General features: G+C 39.4%; 1 long non-coding RNA gene and 1 pseudogene across 2 annotated transcripts; one reads left to right on the top strand and one right to left on the bottom strand.

Moving 5' to 3' along the window:
* Nucleotides 1-784: 784 nt before the first annotated feature.
* LOC141363838 (uncharacterized) lies at nucleotides 785-11,036 on the top strand. 2 transcript variants are annotated; one of them, XR_012369424.1, is made up of 5 exons: nucleotides 785-832; nucleotides 935-1,044; nucleotides 3,814-4,020; nucleotides 4,126-4,219; nucleotides 10,943-11,036. It is a non-coding gene; the product is annotated as an uncharacterized lncRNA (long non-coding RNA). The 2 variants fall into 2 exon arrangements; XR_012369423.1 differs by lacking the exons at nucleotides 785-832; nucleotides 935-1,044 and adding an exon at nucleotides 3,526-3,656.
* Nucleotides 11,037-14,825: 3,789 nt separating this feature from the next.
* Nucleotides 14,826-15,102, bottom strand: part of LOC129414931 (H-2 class II histocompatibility antigen, I-E beta chain-like) — a 131,728-nt pseudogene continuing 131,451 nt past the window's right edge.

Below are 15,102 nucleotides of genomic sequence, written 5' to 3'. Positions count from 1 at the left end.
AGTGTCTGATGTCCGGTTTAGGAGTTATGAGCCCCAACGCGTCGGACATTGCTATAGCGCCACCTATGGGCCGATTTGGCTGATTCACTGTATCTGAGTAGCGAGCTGATATACATCCAGTTGACCAAGTGGCAAGTTTCTACGACTTACGGTTTGTGCTGGGCGACGCGTTTTATGGCGGAAAAATAATAATAATAATAATAATAATAATAATAATAATAATAATAATAATAATAAAACAGACAAATACAATAGGTTTTCAGCACTTCGTGCTCGAAACCCTAATAATAATAATAATAAAAATCCATACAAATACAATAGGGTTTCAGCCCTTCGGGCTTGAACCCCTAATAATAATAAAACAGACAAATACAATAGGTTTTCAGCACTTCGTGCTCGAAACCCTAATAATAATAAAACAGACAAATACAATAGGTTTTCAGCACTTCGTGCTCGAAACCCTAATAATAAAACAGACAAATACAATAGGTTTTCAGCACTTCGTGCTCGAAACCCTAATAATAAAACAGACAAATACAATAGGTTTTCAGCACTTCGTGCTCGAAACCCTAATAATAAAACAGACAAATACAATAGGTTTTCAGCACTTCGTGCTCGAAACCCTAATAATAAAACAGACAAATACAATAGGTTTTCAGCACTTCGTGCTCGAAACCCTAATAATAAAACAGACAAATACAATAGGTTTTCAGCACTTCGTGCTCGAAACCCTAATAAAACAGACAAATACAATAGGTTTTCAGCACTTCGTGCTCGAAACCCTAAAAAGAAAATGAGAATCTAAGAGCACTTAATATAGCTCTGCAACAAGGTATTCTTTTTTTCTTCATGTATTTCTGTCTATCCATCTATATATTAATTTATCAGTCAGTGTGGTTGTCTGTTAGTAGTCATTTATTTTGTATTTTTTAAGAAATTCTTCCAATGCTAAAGTGCAGCATGAACCAGGACACTCTTGTTGCTCAACAACCACAAGTTGCTCAACAACCACAAGATTCAAGCCAGAAGAATCCCCCTGAAAAGGTGAATACAAATATGTTATATAGCCTATATTTACGTAAAGTGTTGTGCAGAAGTCGTAGAAGGCATGCTAACTTCTTCATGTTTCATTTTACTTTAGTAACAAAATACACATTTGGTATGTGTGATGAGGTTCACTTCAGAAATAATAAGGAAGGAATAAGACAGGGGTCGGCTTCAGCTGAGACGCTCGTTTTATTCACGTTTCTCACAAACAAAACAAAAGCACGTTCACCGTGCATAAGCACAGCCACAAAACACAATTACTCAGAATATTCTCTCAATGACTCTTTCAGGTTCTTAGCATCACGTCCCAGCTCGTCTCTTTTGCTGCGTCCGAAACCGCCTACTTCATACTATATTAGGGATGCACCGAATCCAGGATTCGGATTCGGATTCGGCCGAATACTGGGCTTTTTGACGGGGTTCGGGTTCGGCCGAATCCTAGATTTTTTTTCCACCGAACCGAACCCTAGGCTTGCGCTACGCTGGTCGACGTCACGCGGCCGTTGATTACACACATCGGGTGCTGACGTGGAGATGAGCTTTTTCTTTCGGTGAGCCTTAGAGGCTGGACACACCAAAACTTTTAAACACGGCTGAAAACGTCTTGAGGACGCCAAATGCCAGCTGTTTTTCAGCCGAGCGCTTGGTCGCAGTGATGCTTCAGCTGTGAGCCGGTTGGTTGCTGTGGTAATGTCCCGCCCCTCCTCCACTGTAATTGGACGGCCGTGTGAAGACTGTGACATTGACGAGCGGAGCTTCTAACTCAAAGTATATAGTTTTCAGCGCGGAGCTGCTTGCTTATTGGAAAAACGAGCGTGTCGCAACGCATCGCTTTTATTATGCATAGGCTTATGGTAATTGTCAAAATAGTTTTCCAACTTGTCATGCTGGCATAATGTACAGTTAAAATTAAATAAAATGAAAAATACACTGCTGTGGACGTTGTTTACTTCATTAATGTGCTTTACTGTGTTAATGGAATAAGGATGCGAGTAGGATTCGGTATTCGGTTTCGGATTCGGCCGAATCTTAAACGGTGGATTCGGGATTCGGCCGAACCTAAAAAAATCTGGATTCGGTGCATCCCTATACTATATAGTACGCGAAAAGCAGTAGGCGAGGCGAGTAGTATGTCCGAATACATATGCTGAGTCCCAATTCGCCTACTTATACTACGACCTAAAATGTACATACTTTTGACTGTGTAGCAAAAGAGTATGCATGTTCTGGGACATACTTCGATGACGTCATGCAACGTGAACGAAAACGTGGTTGCCTAGTTACTTACACCACGACTGTTAACAATATTTCATTCATTCTTATAACTTATGTCCAATATAATTTTATTTACTATTCCCATCTTTTTTCTCATCGTTTTTTTCACAATTCATTTTACAGTGTGTTTTAACAAGTTGAGGAGTGAAGCACAGCACTCACAAACGCAAGTCGTTTGTGACTGGTTCTGATGTTTATGTGCAATGTGTAACAAAAGCAACTTATTTTAAAGTCAAAATATTTAAAGTTTAGTATAACTATTGTTTAACGTATTTTATGCTGATTTTATACTTATGTATATAAATAAAAAAAATACTGTGATGAAAACCATGCTTTTATTATAGTAAAAGTGAAGTAACCATATTTCTTTGGTTGGACTAATAAAGTTAACATTTGTACAGCCACAGTATTACTACAAATTAGTCAGTGTGGTTAAACTATGTTTAGTAAAGTAAAAGGTGTTTATTTTTATAATAGTAAGGTATAAATCTAAGACAGAAACATAAAAAGAAATACATAAAAAAGACACTTGCATGACACTGTACTAGAGCCACTGTATTTTATTTGCACAACCGAATATTATGAGACAATGAAATATAACTTTAATCAGGGTTAAACATTTGAATTCTTACACTTAAAAGCTGAGGGCGCATCTCTTAAGCCGTTAGAGTGTGGATCGATCTGCACTTCGAAATCTAACCGGAAATAGTAGACCGGTATCCGGGTATCTTTGGGATACTCATTTCAACATACTACGATTTGGGACGTACTAATTCTAGTTTCGAATACTATTTAGGACGGATAGTATGCAAATTGGGACTCAGCAACAGTATTCGAAAAACAGTATGTGAAAAGTACCCGGATGACCTACTACTTCCGGTTAGATTTTGCAGTGTGCATACGATGGACACTTCACTATCCCATGATGTCCCAGGAGAGGAGTTATGCAACGAAGAAGAAGAAGCATGCGGCTGTTTTCGCGCTAAAATGACATGACGTGATGACGACGTATGTCACGTGATGTTGCAACATGGCGGATGTAGTACGTCCGAATCTCATTCATACTACCAGGATTCATACTATACAGTACCTACTGTTTTAACGCCAAGTAAGTAGGTACTTCATCTAATTCAGTACCTACTATACAGTATGCGGTTTCGGACGCAGCCTCTCTCTCTCACTCTCCCACTCCGGTTTATATCCGGTCTCTCCACGCCAATTACTGAAATCAGACACAGGTGTTCATCATTTGCACTTGATCTACTTATGCTCCGCTCTGTTCCGTCCTCTCTCTCCCGCTACAGACTCCGCAAAACCACGCCCCCCTCGCCACAGTATGATCACTCCCTTGACTATAAACATTTGGCACACTAAACCAAAATATATCACTTTTTTGTTGAAGAATCTAACAATCTAACAACACTTTTGCACAGTATGTAGTCAAAGTTATATGCTTTTAGATGCAGTGTCCCTAACTTTTTTTCTTGACAGACACAGGGGCTAGGAATTAGTTCAGCTGTCCTGACAAGTTGTGGACAGGGGGCACATCATGTTCTGCCATGGTGAAAGATCTGGCAGTGGCAGTGTTTGGGAGAGAGACGCTGGCCACACATGGGCTGTCTGGAAGGGCTGGCAATGCTAACAAAGGCGCTATGGCAAAGCCAGCTCTTGACCAGGACAAAGTTGTGCTGATCCTAGGTGAGAAAAATGTCCTGCTTTTTTTCTTTACGCAAACATGATGTTGCAGTTATAGTGCAAAATTGTAATAATGTTATCACATGATGAGTGGAATTGCATTTACAGACACAGTACAAAAAAAGTTCCCTGATGTTCCAAAAAAGTTTATCAGGGCAGCACTAAGAGAGAAGTTAAATGATGAGCACAAGTTACGAGTAAGGTAATAATTTGTCATACAACACACACGCTCATGCTCTCTCTCTCTCTCTCTCTCTCTCTCTCTCTCTCTCGTGCATGCTGGGAGTGTGAGACGGAGCTGAGCGCGCCGCTTTGCGGAGAGCATTGTTTTTCTTTGCCCCTTTGTTTTTTTTCCCTCACTTTACCTATTTAATTATTTCATCTTTTCCCTTGTTAATAACTTTTTAGACAGGGAAGAGTGTTCTTGGCGCGTACGCGCGTCTTGTCGTCGCCAGTATGGCGAGCACTAATGTGCTAACGCCTGGCCTGTCACTCCGTAATGGGTGCAGGTGTATACCGGACCCCGCTGTATCCGTGGAAGATATGCTCTTGGCGTTTGGGGAAAAAATCGGTTTTGAGAACATCGTTTCGGCCTCAAGGATGAACAAAGCCGTGGTTGTGTTTTTAAAATCAGAAGCACTGGTGAACGAGTTGACTGTGAGCGGTGTGTGGGTGAAAGAAACATATGTTCCGGTAACCCCGCTTTCTGCACCAGCAACTAAAGTCACGATTTCTAATGTCCCACCATTCATATGCAATGAGGCCATTTTAAATGAGCTAAAGAGATTCGGCAAGATCGCAAGTCCCGTTAAAGCGGTTCCTCTGCGATGTAAAAACGCTGCGTTAAAGCACGTTCTTTCCTTTAGACGCCAGGTATTTATGTTTTTAAATTCCCCAGAGCGGACTTTGGATGTCTCTTTCCGTGTCACCTACGAAGAGAGCTCATTCATGATTTATGCCAGTACCGATAGCATGAGATGTTTCGAATGCGGTGACGTTGGCCATAAACGTTTCACATGCCCGCATAAAGACGAACAACGCGCATCTACATCTGGTGCGGATACGAATAATACAGAAGCACAGAGGTCAGAGCAGCAGGCTGAAAGAGCTTCAAACGATGTGAATGTGCAACAGGAGGTGAGTGAAACTATTGATACTCTTGGCAGTGTGGAGAAAGCTGAATGTAGCAGGCCTACTGTTATAAATAAGGATGTGAACGAGTGTGATGATAGTGGACAGAATGATATTCAAAGTGATGTTGAAGATGTGTGTGAGGATAGTGTTACGGGGCAGGCAGGTGTTTCAGAGGAGAACATGACTGATGAGATGGAAGGGTTGTCACAGTACACTGATGATGGTTTAAGAGACGATGAGCAATGGTCTGATGTGTCAAAAGTGGATGATGATTTGTACACTCTTGAGCAAATCAACTCGTTCCTTGACAAAACTAAAGGTAGAGCTGGTGTTGATGTTTGTGATTATTTTCATGATGTGGAAAAGTTTGTCTCCTCTGTTATGATGGCTAGGAAAAAGAGTAGTTATGACGAGCTTTCACAACAAAAGCGTTTTCGCCTAAAAAAGCATTTAACTGCTATTAGAGCTGGGAGAAAACCAGCAAAAGCAAGGGGAAAGACCAAATAATTAAGATGGATATGTTTTCCTTTTTCTTTCTGTACTGTTTTTTCTTATTCTCTCTAGTCCCTTTTATGGAAGTATTGAGGGTGGGGTCTTTAAATATTAATGGTCTAAGGGATGGAAAAAAAAGATGCTTATTGTTAGATTTCATACATTTAAAGGGCCCGAATGTTGTTTTCTTACAAGAGACCCACAGTAATTTTGATAATGAAGCTGATTGGGGATTATGGTGGAAAGGGGAGAGAGTGCTTAGTCATGGAACTAATGTCAGTGCTGGTGTGGCTATACTCTTTTCTCCTAATATAAAAGTTAAAATCTTAACGAAAAATGAAATAGAACCTGGGAAGCTGATGGCTGTTAGAGCTGAAAGTGTTTATTAACATCTACGCCCCTAATAATGGAGCAGAAAGATTACAGCTCTTTGCCAAACTAGAACAGTTTTTAAAGTTACAGCAAGCTGGTGATTTTATTATATTAGGAGGAGACTGGAATTGCACTCTTGATTTTGTACAAGATAGAAATGGTGATGAGCCTCATATGCAGTCAGCTTCTTGTCTGACCAGAGTCCTAAAAAGTTTTAACCTCTCGGATATATGGAGAGAGATTAATCCTTCTACAAAGCAGTACACTTGGGTCCAAATGAGCAATGATAGGATCTTTGGGGCACGTTTGGATAGGTTTTATACATCACAAAACATGAGAAATAGAGTGGTCAATGCAACTATTTTTCCTGCATCTTTTTCCGATCATAAATTTATCACGTTTGATTGTGTATTGGTGAACAGATCCCATAAAAGCTATTACTGGCATTTTAATAACAAGCTGTTGGAAGACAAACAATTTTGTGAAAATTTTAAGTCTTTTTGGGAAACTTGGAAAAGTGAAAAGTGCCTTTACGAAAATATTATTCAATGGTGGGAAATAGGTAAAGTGCACATAAAGACTTATTGCCAACAGTATAAAGCTTATTCCTCATTGGTTTTAAAAAATACAGTGGAGCTGTTGGAAAAGGAAATTCTTGATATTGAAAAAAGTATGTTTGTAAATGATGCGGGACAGTTGCATGAACTTTGGACTGAAAAAAAGAACCAGCTCAGCTCCATCTTAGATGAAAAAGTTAAAGGAGCGCTTGTAAGGAGCCGTTTCTTAAACATTAAAGACATGGATGGCCCAACTTCTTTCTTTTTTAATTTGGAGCGCAAAGCAGGACAGGAGAAACAAATGCACTGTTTAAAAAACAATGATGGACAAGAAACGTCAGATCCTGTGGTAATGCGCAGGCTTGCTGTTAATTTTTATTCTGATCTATTTGCTGCTGAAGTCATAGATGAACAATCCAAGGATGAACTGTTACAGGACCTCCCTGTTCTAACTTTAGAACAAAAAAAAACTTTTGGAGACTGATTTAACTTTTGAGGAAGTCACTGCTGCTGTAAAGGGTCTTTCTTCAGGAAAAGTACCAGGGCTGGATGGATTATCTGCCGAATTTTACAAAAAATTTTGGTTTTTAATAGGGCCTGACTATTTTGAAGTACTTAAGCAATGTATTGGTGAGATGTCTCTTCCTTTAAGTTGTCAACGGGCTGTTTTAACACTATTACCAAAAAAAGGTGATTTAACACTTTTAAAAAACTGGAGGCCCATTGCAATTTTGTGTTTTGAATACAAAGTTTTGTCAAAATGTTTGGCGAATAGACTGAACAATGTACTGCATGCAATCATCCACAAAGACCAGTCTTACTGTGTGAAAGAGGGATGTATTTTAGATAATTTGCATTTAGTTCGGGATATTTTTGATTTTGCTTTGAATAACAACATTAGCCTGGGTTTTTTATCGTTAGACCAAGAAAAGGCTTTTGACCGTGTCGACCATGTTTTTCTTTTTGAAACTTTTAAGGCTTTTGGTTTTGGAGACAAGTTTATTTCTTTGATAAGACTGCTGTACAATGATGCCACGTGTATGATAAAAATTGCTGGCGGCCTAAGTGTCCCTGTTAAGGTTAACAGAGGTATAAGGCAGGGTTGCCCCTTATCTGGTCAACTTTACAGCATAGTCATAGAGCCTCTGCTTTGCAAGTTTAGGAAGCACCTAACAGGTTTAAGGGTTAGTGAACTGGAGTTTCAAGAACCAATTAAGCTTTCAGCATATGCTGATGATGTCACCGTTTTAATTAGGAATCAAAATGATGTTCATTTTTTAGAAGAGGCTTTGGTGTGTTATGGCAAAGCCGCCTCAGCCAAGGTAAATTGGGGGAAAAGCACTGCTTTATGGTGTGGTCAGATTTGCCATGGTCCTTCACTTCCAGGTGGTTTGCAGTGGGGTAAAGCAGGTTTTAAATATCTAGGGGTGTTTTTAGGTACTGAAGACTATAGGAGGCAAAACTGGGTGGGACTAGTGGAGAAAGTGTGTGCGAGGTTGTCTCACTGGAAATGGTTGCTACCCCAGCTGTCCTACAGGGGGAGAGTTTTAATCTGTAATAACCTGGTAGCCTCATCTCTCTGGCACAAAATGATGATTTTAGAACCTCCCGAAGATCTGGTGAGGAAAATCCAACAGCAGTTGGTGGGCTTTTTCTGGTCAGGACAGCACTGGCTTAAGGCACCTGTACTCTACCTGCCTACTCAGGAAGGGGGACAAGGACTTGTAGACATTTATTCTAGAATTAAAGCCTTCAGACTCCAGACTGCTCAGAGACTTCTATATGGGGAGGATGTATCCTGGGCTGAAGTAGCCTGTGCCCTTCTGAGGAGAGCTGGTAACATGGGATTAGACCGTCACCTGTTTCTCATGGATTCTAACAAGATGAATCTGACTGGAATAACGCCTTTCTACAGAGCATTATTAAGAGCTTGGTCCCCTTTCAAGATTTCCAGAGATTTTAATAACACACAGAGACATTGGCTAAGGGAAGAACCTCTGCTTTTTAACTCCACCATAGACTTAGTTATCTTCAAGTCTGAATCTTTCATCAAAGCCTTGTGGTCTGCTAAGATCACTAAAGTTGGACATTTAATCAATGAAGATGGATGGATATCTGCAGAGACCTTGGCCCATAAATTGGGCATAAGGTCAGTTCGAGTGGCAGAGAAACTGTTAACTCAAGTACGTGAGTCCTTACCACTGGATTTTAGACTTTCTCTGGAAACATCTGATGTGGACAGTCCTCCTTTCCCAGAAATAAGTTTTTGTTTTGACACTGGAGAATGGCAGGAAATGGAGGTTAATTACTCTCCTTTAGAACCCCTGAACTGAACTGTTTTGGTGACGCTCTTTATGTGCTGTGTGTTAAGGTGACACATTTTCACACTCTTGGAAACGTGAAGGAGTCTAAGTGGCAGGAGCTTTTTGGAACTGGCACCTCCCCTAAAGGCTGCTGGAGGACCTTGTACAAACCTCCTATTGAGAAAAGGTCTGGAGACCTTCAATGGAGGATAGTGCATGGTATAATAGCCACAAACAGACACAGAGCACACCTCGATCCACTAGTAGGGGAAGAGTGTGCTTTTTGTGGGCTACAAGAAACAATTTTTCATTTGTTTCTTAATTGTTTAAGACTCCAACCGCTGTTTTATTTATTAGAGGAGTATTGTCAGTCTCTGGGGGAGGTTTTTACTCCTATGTGTTTTATCTATTGTCCCAAGTACAAAAGAAGCAGTATGCTAGTTCATGTTTTAATCAACTTTGTGTTTGGTCAGGCAAAAATGGCAATTTGGGTGTCTCGGAAAAGAAAACTCCTTGGGGCAGGATCAACTGATGTTATTCAGGTCTTTAGGGGATTACTGAAATCTCGTATCAACATAGAGTATGCCTATTACAGACTTGTTGATGACTTGGAAACTTTCAATCTTAAATGGTGTATAAATCAATGCGTTTGTGAAATTGACTCTGATGGCTGCTTACGAATCTATGCTTAAAGTGGTGCATGTTTTTAATCCTTCTTAAGAGGTGTATATATTTATTATTTATTTTTTTCCTTTCTTGTTTTTCTTTTTCATTTTTTCCTCTTTTTTAACTGCTGTGTTCTGATTAGATTTTGAAGTTTTTCTAATACTGTTTATAAATAAAGAGATTATAAAGTCAAGTCTCTCTCTCTCTCTCTCTCTCTCTCTCTCCTCACACACACACACACACACACACACACACACACACACACACACACACACACACACACACACACACACACAGACACACACATGATGTTTTATTAACAAAGTTTGGGAGGAACACGTCAAATAAAATACCTAAGTGACTTCAGCTGTTTTCAATCAGTAGGCAATAGCACAGCCGCTTTCAATCGGTAATCAACAATACACACAATCAGCTCGAAAGCAAGCCATATATAAACCACAGTTAAACTCACCGAAATCCTTCGCATCTTTCAGAATCCCTCCTCCACCCCGTCTCCTCTCACTCACCAAGTTATTTCCTTAAAGGGGGGGGTACTCTGTGTTTCAGGCTCATTCCCTGCTCAGAGCCCTCTCCCCCGGACAGCACGCCAAATACGTTTACTAATTTAATTCTTTAACTTATTTGTAAGTGTGAACTCGTGAAACACACACGTGTTAAAGATCTCTCTTTCTCTCTCTCTCTCTCACACACACTCACACACACACAAACACACACGCTCATGCTCTCACTCACTCACTCACTCACTCACGCACACACAAACACACGCACAAACACACATGCTCACTCACTCACTCACTCACTCACTCACTCACGCACAAACACACACGCTCACTCACTCACTCATGCACAAACACACTCATTCACTCACGCACAAACACACACGCTCATTCACTCACTCACTCGCTCACGCACAAACACGCTCACTCACTCACTCACTTACTCACTAATGGACAAACACACATGCTTACTCACTCACTCACTCACGCACAAACACGCTCACTCACTAACTCACGCACAAACACGCTCACTCACTTACTCACGCACAAACACGCTCACTCACTCACTCACGCACAAACACACACGCTCACTCACTTACTCACTAACGCACAAACACACACGCTCACTCACTTACTCACTAACGCACAAACACACATGCTCACTCACTCACTCACGCACAAACACGCTCACTCACTCACTCACGCACAAACACGCTCACTCACTCACGCACGCACAAACACACTCACTCACTCACGCACAAACACACACGCTCACTCACTCACGCACGCACACACAAACACACTCATGCACGCACACGCTCACTCACTCACACACACACACACACACACACTTTTTAAAAAAAAATTTTTTCTTGTTTTTCAGAAAAACAGTGTAGATGCTTCATTTAACGGATCAGAGCAACATTTGTCTGTGAATTGGACTCTGCTTCGCTCTGCTCTTACAGTTTCAATAAATACAATAAATGATTTGTGAAAATACATTGTTTGTTGTGAAGTTATTCCTCCTGCATGAATCCTACTGAAGACATAAGACGACCTGTATAATTGCATATCCACAACAGTCCTGCAGGAACGTTGAATATTTAAAACCCTGCAGGAATGTAATTTTACTAACATAATATTTTCTACCCGTAATCTCCAAAATCTGCATGCATTTCTTGGTTGCTGCAGTGTTGATGCTGCATTTCATATGATGTTCAAATTTAAAACAAATATTTATCAAGTATGATCCAAAATTTCTATTTCTCATTATTGATATTTTCATAGCAAAAAAAATGAAATAGCAGTTAAAAGTTTAGGAGAGTGTGTTGTTGCACATGAAGTGTGAATCGGTGATCCAAACAGGTCTTTACTTGTTATCAGATATTCTGCGCAAAGTGACGTCAGAATTACGTCTTTTTCATGTAATTTTTGGACGTCCGAATCCGGTCCATAAAAGGGGTTGTTTTGTAACGCCAGGCGACGTCTTTTTTTCGACGTCTTCTGCACGTCTAAAGGTTAACATCCGTAGGACCTCTGTGTAAGGAAAACAGACATGAAAAAAGCGAAAATAGAGGATTGTCTCTGCACTACACCCATTCATTGCAACACCGAAACACTTCAGTCATTTCCTGCCGGCCGTGGGATTCGAACTCCCGATCTCTGGGTTACAACCATGAACTCAACGTTATGAGAATATGTGAGAATATTTTCATGTTTAATTGTTAGTATGGTCATGTACTTTTAATATAAAGAACTACACATTTAATTACAGATTTTTAAGTGTACATTTAGATGAATTTGTATATAATTCAAGAAAGCAGAAAAGACAGTACTGTATAAATAATATAGACTATTCGTAAGTATTAATTATGTTGGTACAGTAATGCTGATATTTGTAAATAAACACATTTTTATAGGCCTAATCATGTAATATAGACATAGGCCTGTCATAGACGTCCAAATGACGTCCAAAGAATGACCCAGTTCAAACGTCAAATGTTGCCCGTAAAAATGACGTCCAAATGACATCCAAAGAATTACCCAGTTCAAGCGTCAAATGTTGCCCGTAAATACAGAGATGTATAGTAACGAAGTAGAACTACTTCACTACTATACTTAAGTACTAAAAGACAGTATCTGTACTCTACTGAAGTATTATTTTTTTCTCCTAATTCCACTTTTACTTCAGTACATATTTTCGATGAGTTTAATACTTTTACTCCGATACATTTTTTATGTGCTGCATAGTTACTCGTTACACTCAAATGTTACAAATCATTCCAAACCCACATTGTCACTGCAGGAGCGGTGATTCACATTAAAAACACACTAAACCAATCGGAGATAGTGCAGGGCGGACCCCTCCCTCCCTCTTACTCACAAATATGAGCCGGCGTTGTGGACAAATGTGAAGCGAAGAGAGAACCAAAGTGCGTGAGAAAGACAGAGAGAGAGAGAGAGAGAGAGAGAGAGAGAATGCGCGAGAAAGGGCGAGTGTGCGCGAAAGAAGGAAACCTAAATTCATTGAAACACCTTGTACCTTTACCTATTACCATTATATCGACTAATATTTCATTAATTCTGAATTCTCTATCACCAGATCAGTTAAATTAATCTGAATTATCTGAACATTCATGTCCTTGTACTCCTGCTACAGCCATAGGAATTGTGAGTGTCATTTAGCTTAAACATTTGAAATAATATAAACAATATTATATTCAAACTTTTGACTGTTTTCTTTAATAACTGTATTACACAATACTTGTACTTTTACTTTCAGTACTTGAGTAGCAGTGTTGGGAGTAACGCATTACAAAATATAATATATTACAGTAATATATTAGTTTTTGCTGTAACGCAGTAATATAACGCATTACTCGTAAAATTTTGGTAATATTTTACTCGTTACAGTCTTAGTAACGAGCGCGTTACAACAATGCATTTCAAAATTAGACCGTGTTATTTTAAATTTTTATTTTTGACCAATGCGCGCGACCAGCATCCACACATGAAAAAGCTGTGTAAATGGCTGCGTCCCAAACCGCATACTTCCATACTATATAGTGGGCGAAAAGCACTGCTTCTTGTACTCTTTGCCTACTATATAGTATGGAAGTAGGCGGTTTGAGACGCAGCGTATGTCTATTTCCACGTGCTGTATGCAACAAGTTCTTTAACTTTGTATTTGAAATGCGATTTGGACGCGGTGCGCGTCAAATATAGAGATGTTTCTTAAAGAGCCGAATCTGGGAAGTCTGCGGCTGTATTATAAGCATTGAATAAAGTGGTCGCAATCAGGTCCGGTAGCGCCGCACACGCATAATTTTGCGAATAAGAGCACTAAGTAAGAGCAACAGAAAGTTTCTATCGGTCTCCTGTGCTGCTTGAACCTCAGAAGTAAAGAGACTTTTACAAATGTTGCCAGTAAAATCCATATCACACCAGCAATGACAAGGTAAGCTTTGCTATGATTACAGTGCTAGGCTATTCCTATGCTATCTACAGTTTTATTACAAACAGCAACCTAAACTACAACATAACATTAGTGAAGACTTAAACAAATAGTACATTTAAACATCACTGTTTAAAGTTTTTACCAGCCTTTGTATGGGAACCTATATTCATTGTTTGGCAAAAAGCAGTGCTCCTCTGTTTGTTTGTTTTATTAAGCAATTATATGTTAGCCTACATGTAATCCTATTGGACTGAAATGAGCTGTATTCCTTGAGGCCTAATCCGCCAATAGGACTTTTTGATAAGTTGTGTCAACCCAGTGCATGCCAGGTTTGTGCTGTGAATCTGAATTAAAAGTGATCAAAAGAATAGAAATGAAAAGAGGTTGCGTGTCTTACCATGTTATTAGGCTATAGGTTGCATTATAGTGGGCTCTATTGTGTTTGGTATGTGTACCATAATTTACCAGACTTTTACCAGATCATTTGTCTATGTTTATGATTATGACAGTAATTGTTACTGTATTTTGCCATAAGTCTTCACTTTGCCTATTCAAAGCTCGAGGGCCAACACATAACTTCTAGATTTATAAGCAGCAACAAACTACATTTTAACATTTTATAATGCCTGGTCATACTTCTGTTCTTTTGATGAAAGTAACTCAAAAGTAACGCAAAAGTAGTGTAACTCATTACAGTTCAGAGACAGTAATATTGTAATGTAACTAATTACTTTCAAATGACAGTAATTTGTAATATATAATGTATTACACTTTGGAAGTAACTTGCCCAACACTGTGGAGTAGTATATTTTAAAATAAACTACTTGCAATACTTAAGTACAAAACATGTTTAATACTTTAGTAGTTCCACTTAAGTGCTGTGCCTAAAGAGCACCTTAACTTCTACTCAAGTCACTTTTTTGATAGAGCACTTGTACTGTTACTCAAGTCTGGGTCCCTAGTACTTTATACATCTCTGCGTAAATATGACGTCCAAATGACGTCCAAAAAATTACCAAGTTCAAACGTCAAATGTTGCCCGTAAAAATGACGTCCAAATGACGTCTAAAAAATTACCCAGTTCAAACGTGAAATGTTGCCGTAAATATGACGTCCAAATAACGTCCAAAAAATTACCAAGTTCAAACGTCAAATGTTGCCCGTAAATATGACGTCCAAGTAGGGTCGTGGTTGGACGTCCAAGTAGTGGACCTAGTTTGGACGTCGAAAAGATGTCCAGAATTGGTCATGGACCGACGGACCCAATATAGAAATGATCTGCACGTCTATCCGACGTCCTGTGTTTATGGTACCCATATCATCCCTGCCAACAAAGTAATAACACAACATTATCATTTGATATAGTTATAATGAGGGTGACTTAATATCACTATGTGCTGTTCTCATATTCACTGACCTGATGATTTCTTTATGTAGTAAATGAGTCCTGCAGCTCCTGACAATTCCCAGCACCCGACCAGATGCCCCAATAACAATTTTATTTATATCAAACTCCAGCAAAGGAGTATAACATAGCCATTAATATCATTTTCATGTATAGTATGTCAACATTTGTAAGTCTTTTC

This window comes from Misgurnus anguillicaudatus, chromosome 5, assembly GCF_027580225.2.
Source record: "Misgurnus anguillicaudatus chromosome 5, ASM2758022v2, whole genome shotgun sequence".
Classification (NCBI taxonomy): domain Eukaryota; kingdom Metazoa; phylum Chordata; class Actinopteri; order Cypriniformes; family Cobitidae; genus Misgurnus; species Misgurnus anguillicaudatus.
Note: the sequence above shows the minus strand (reverse complement) of the source record. Positions and strands in the feature narration are given on the sequence as shown.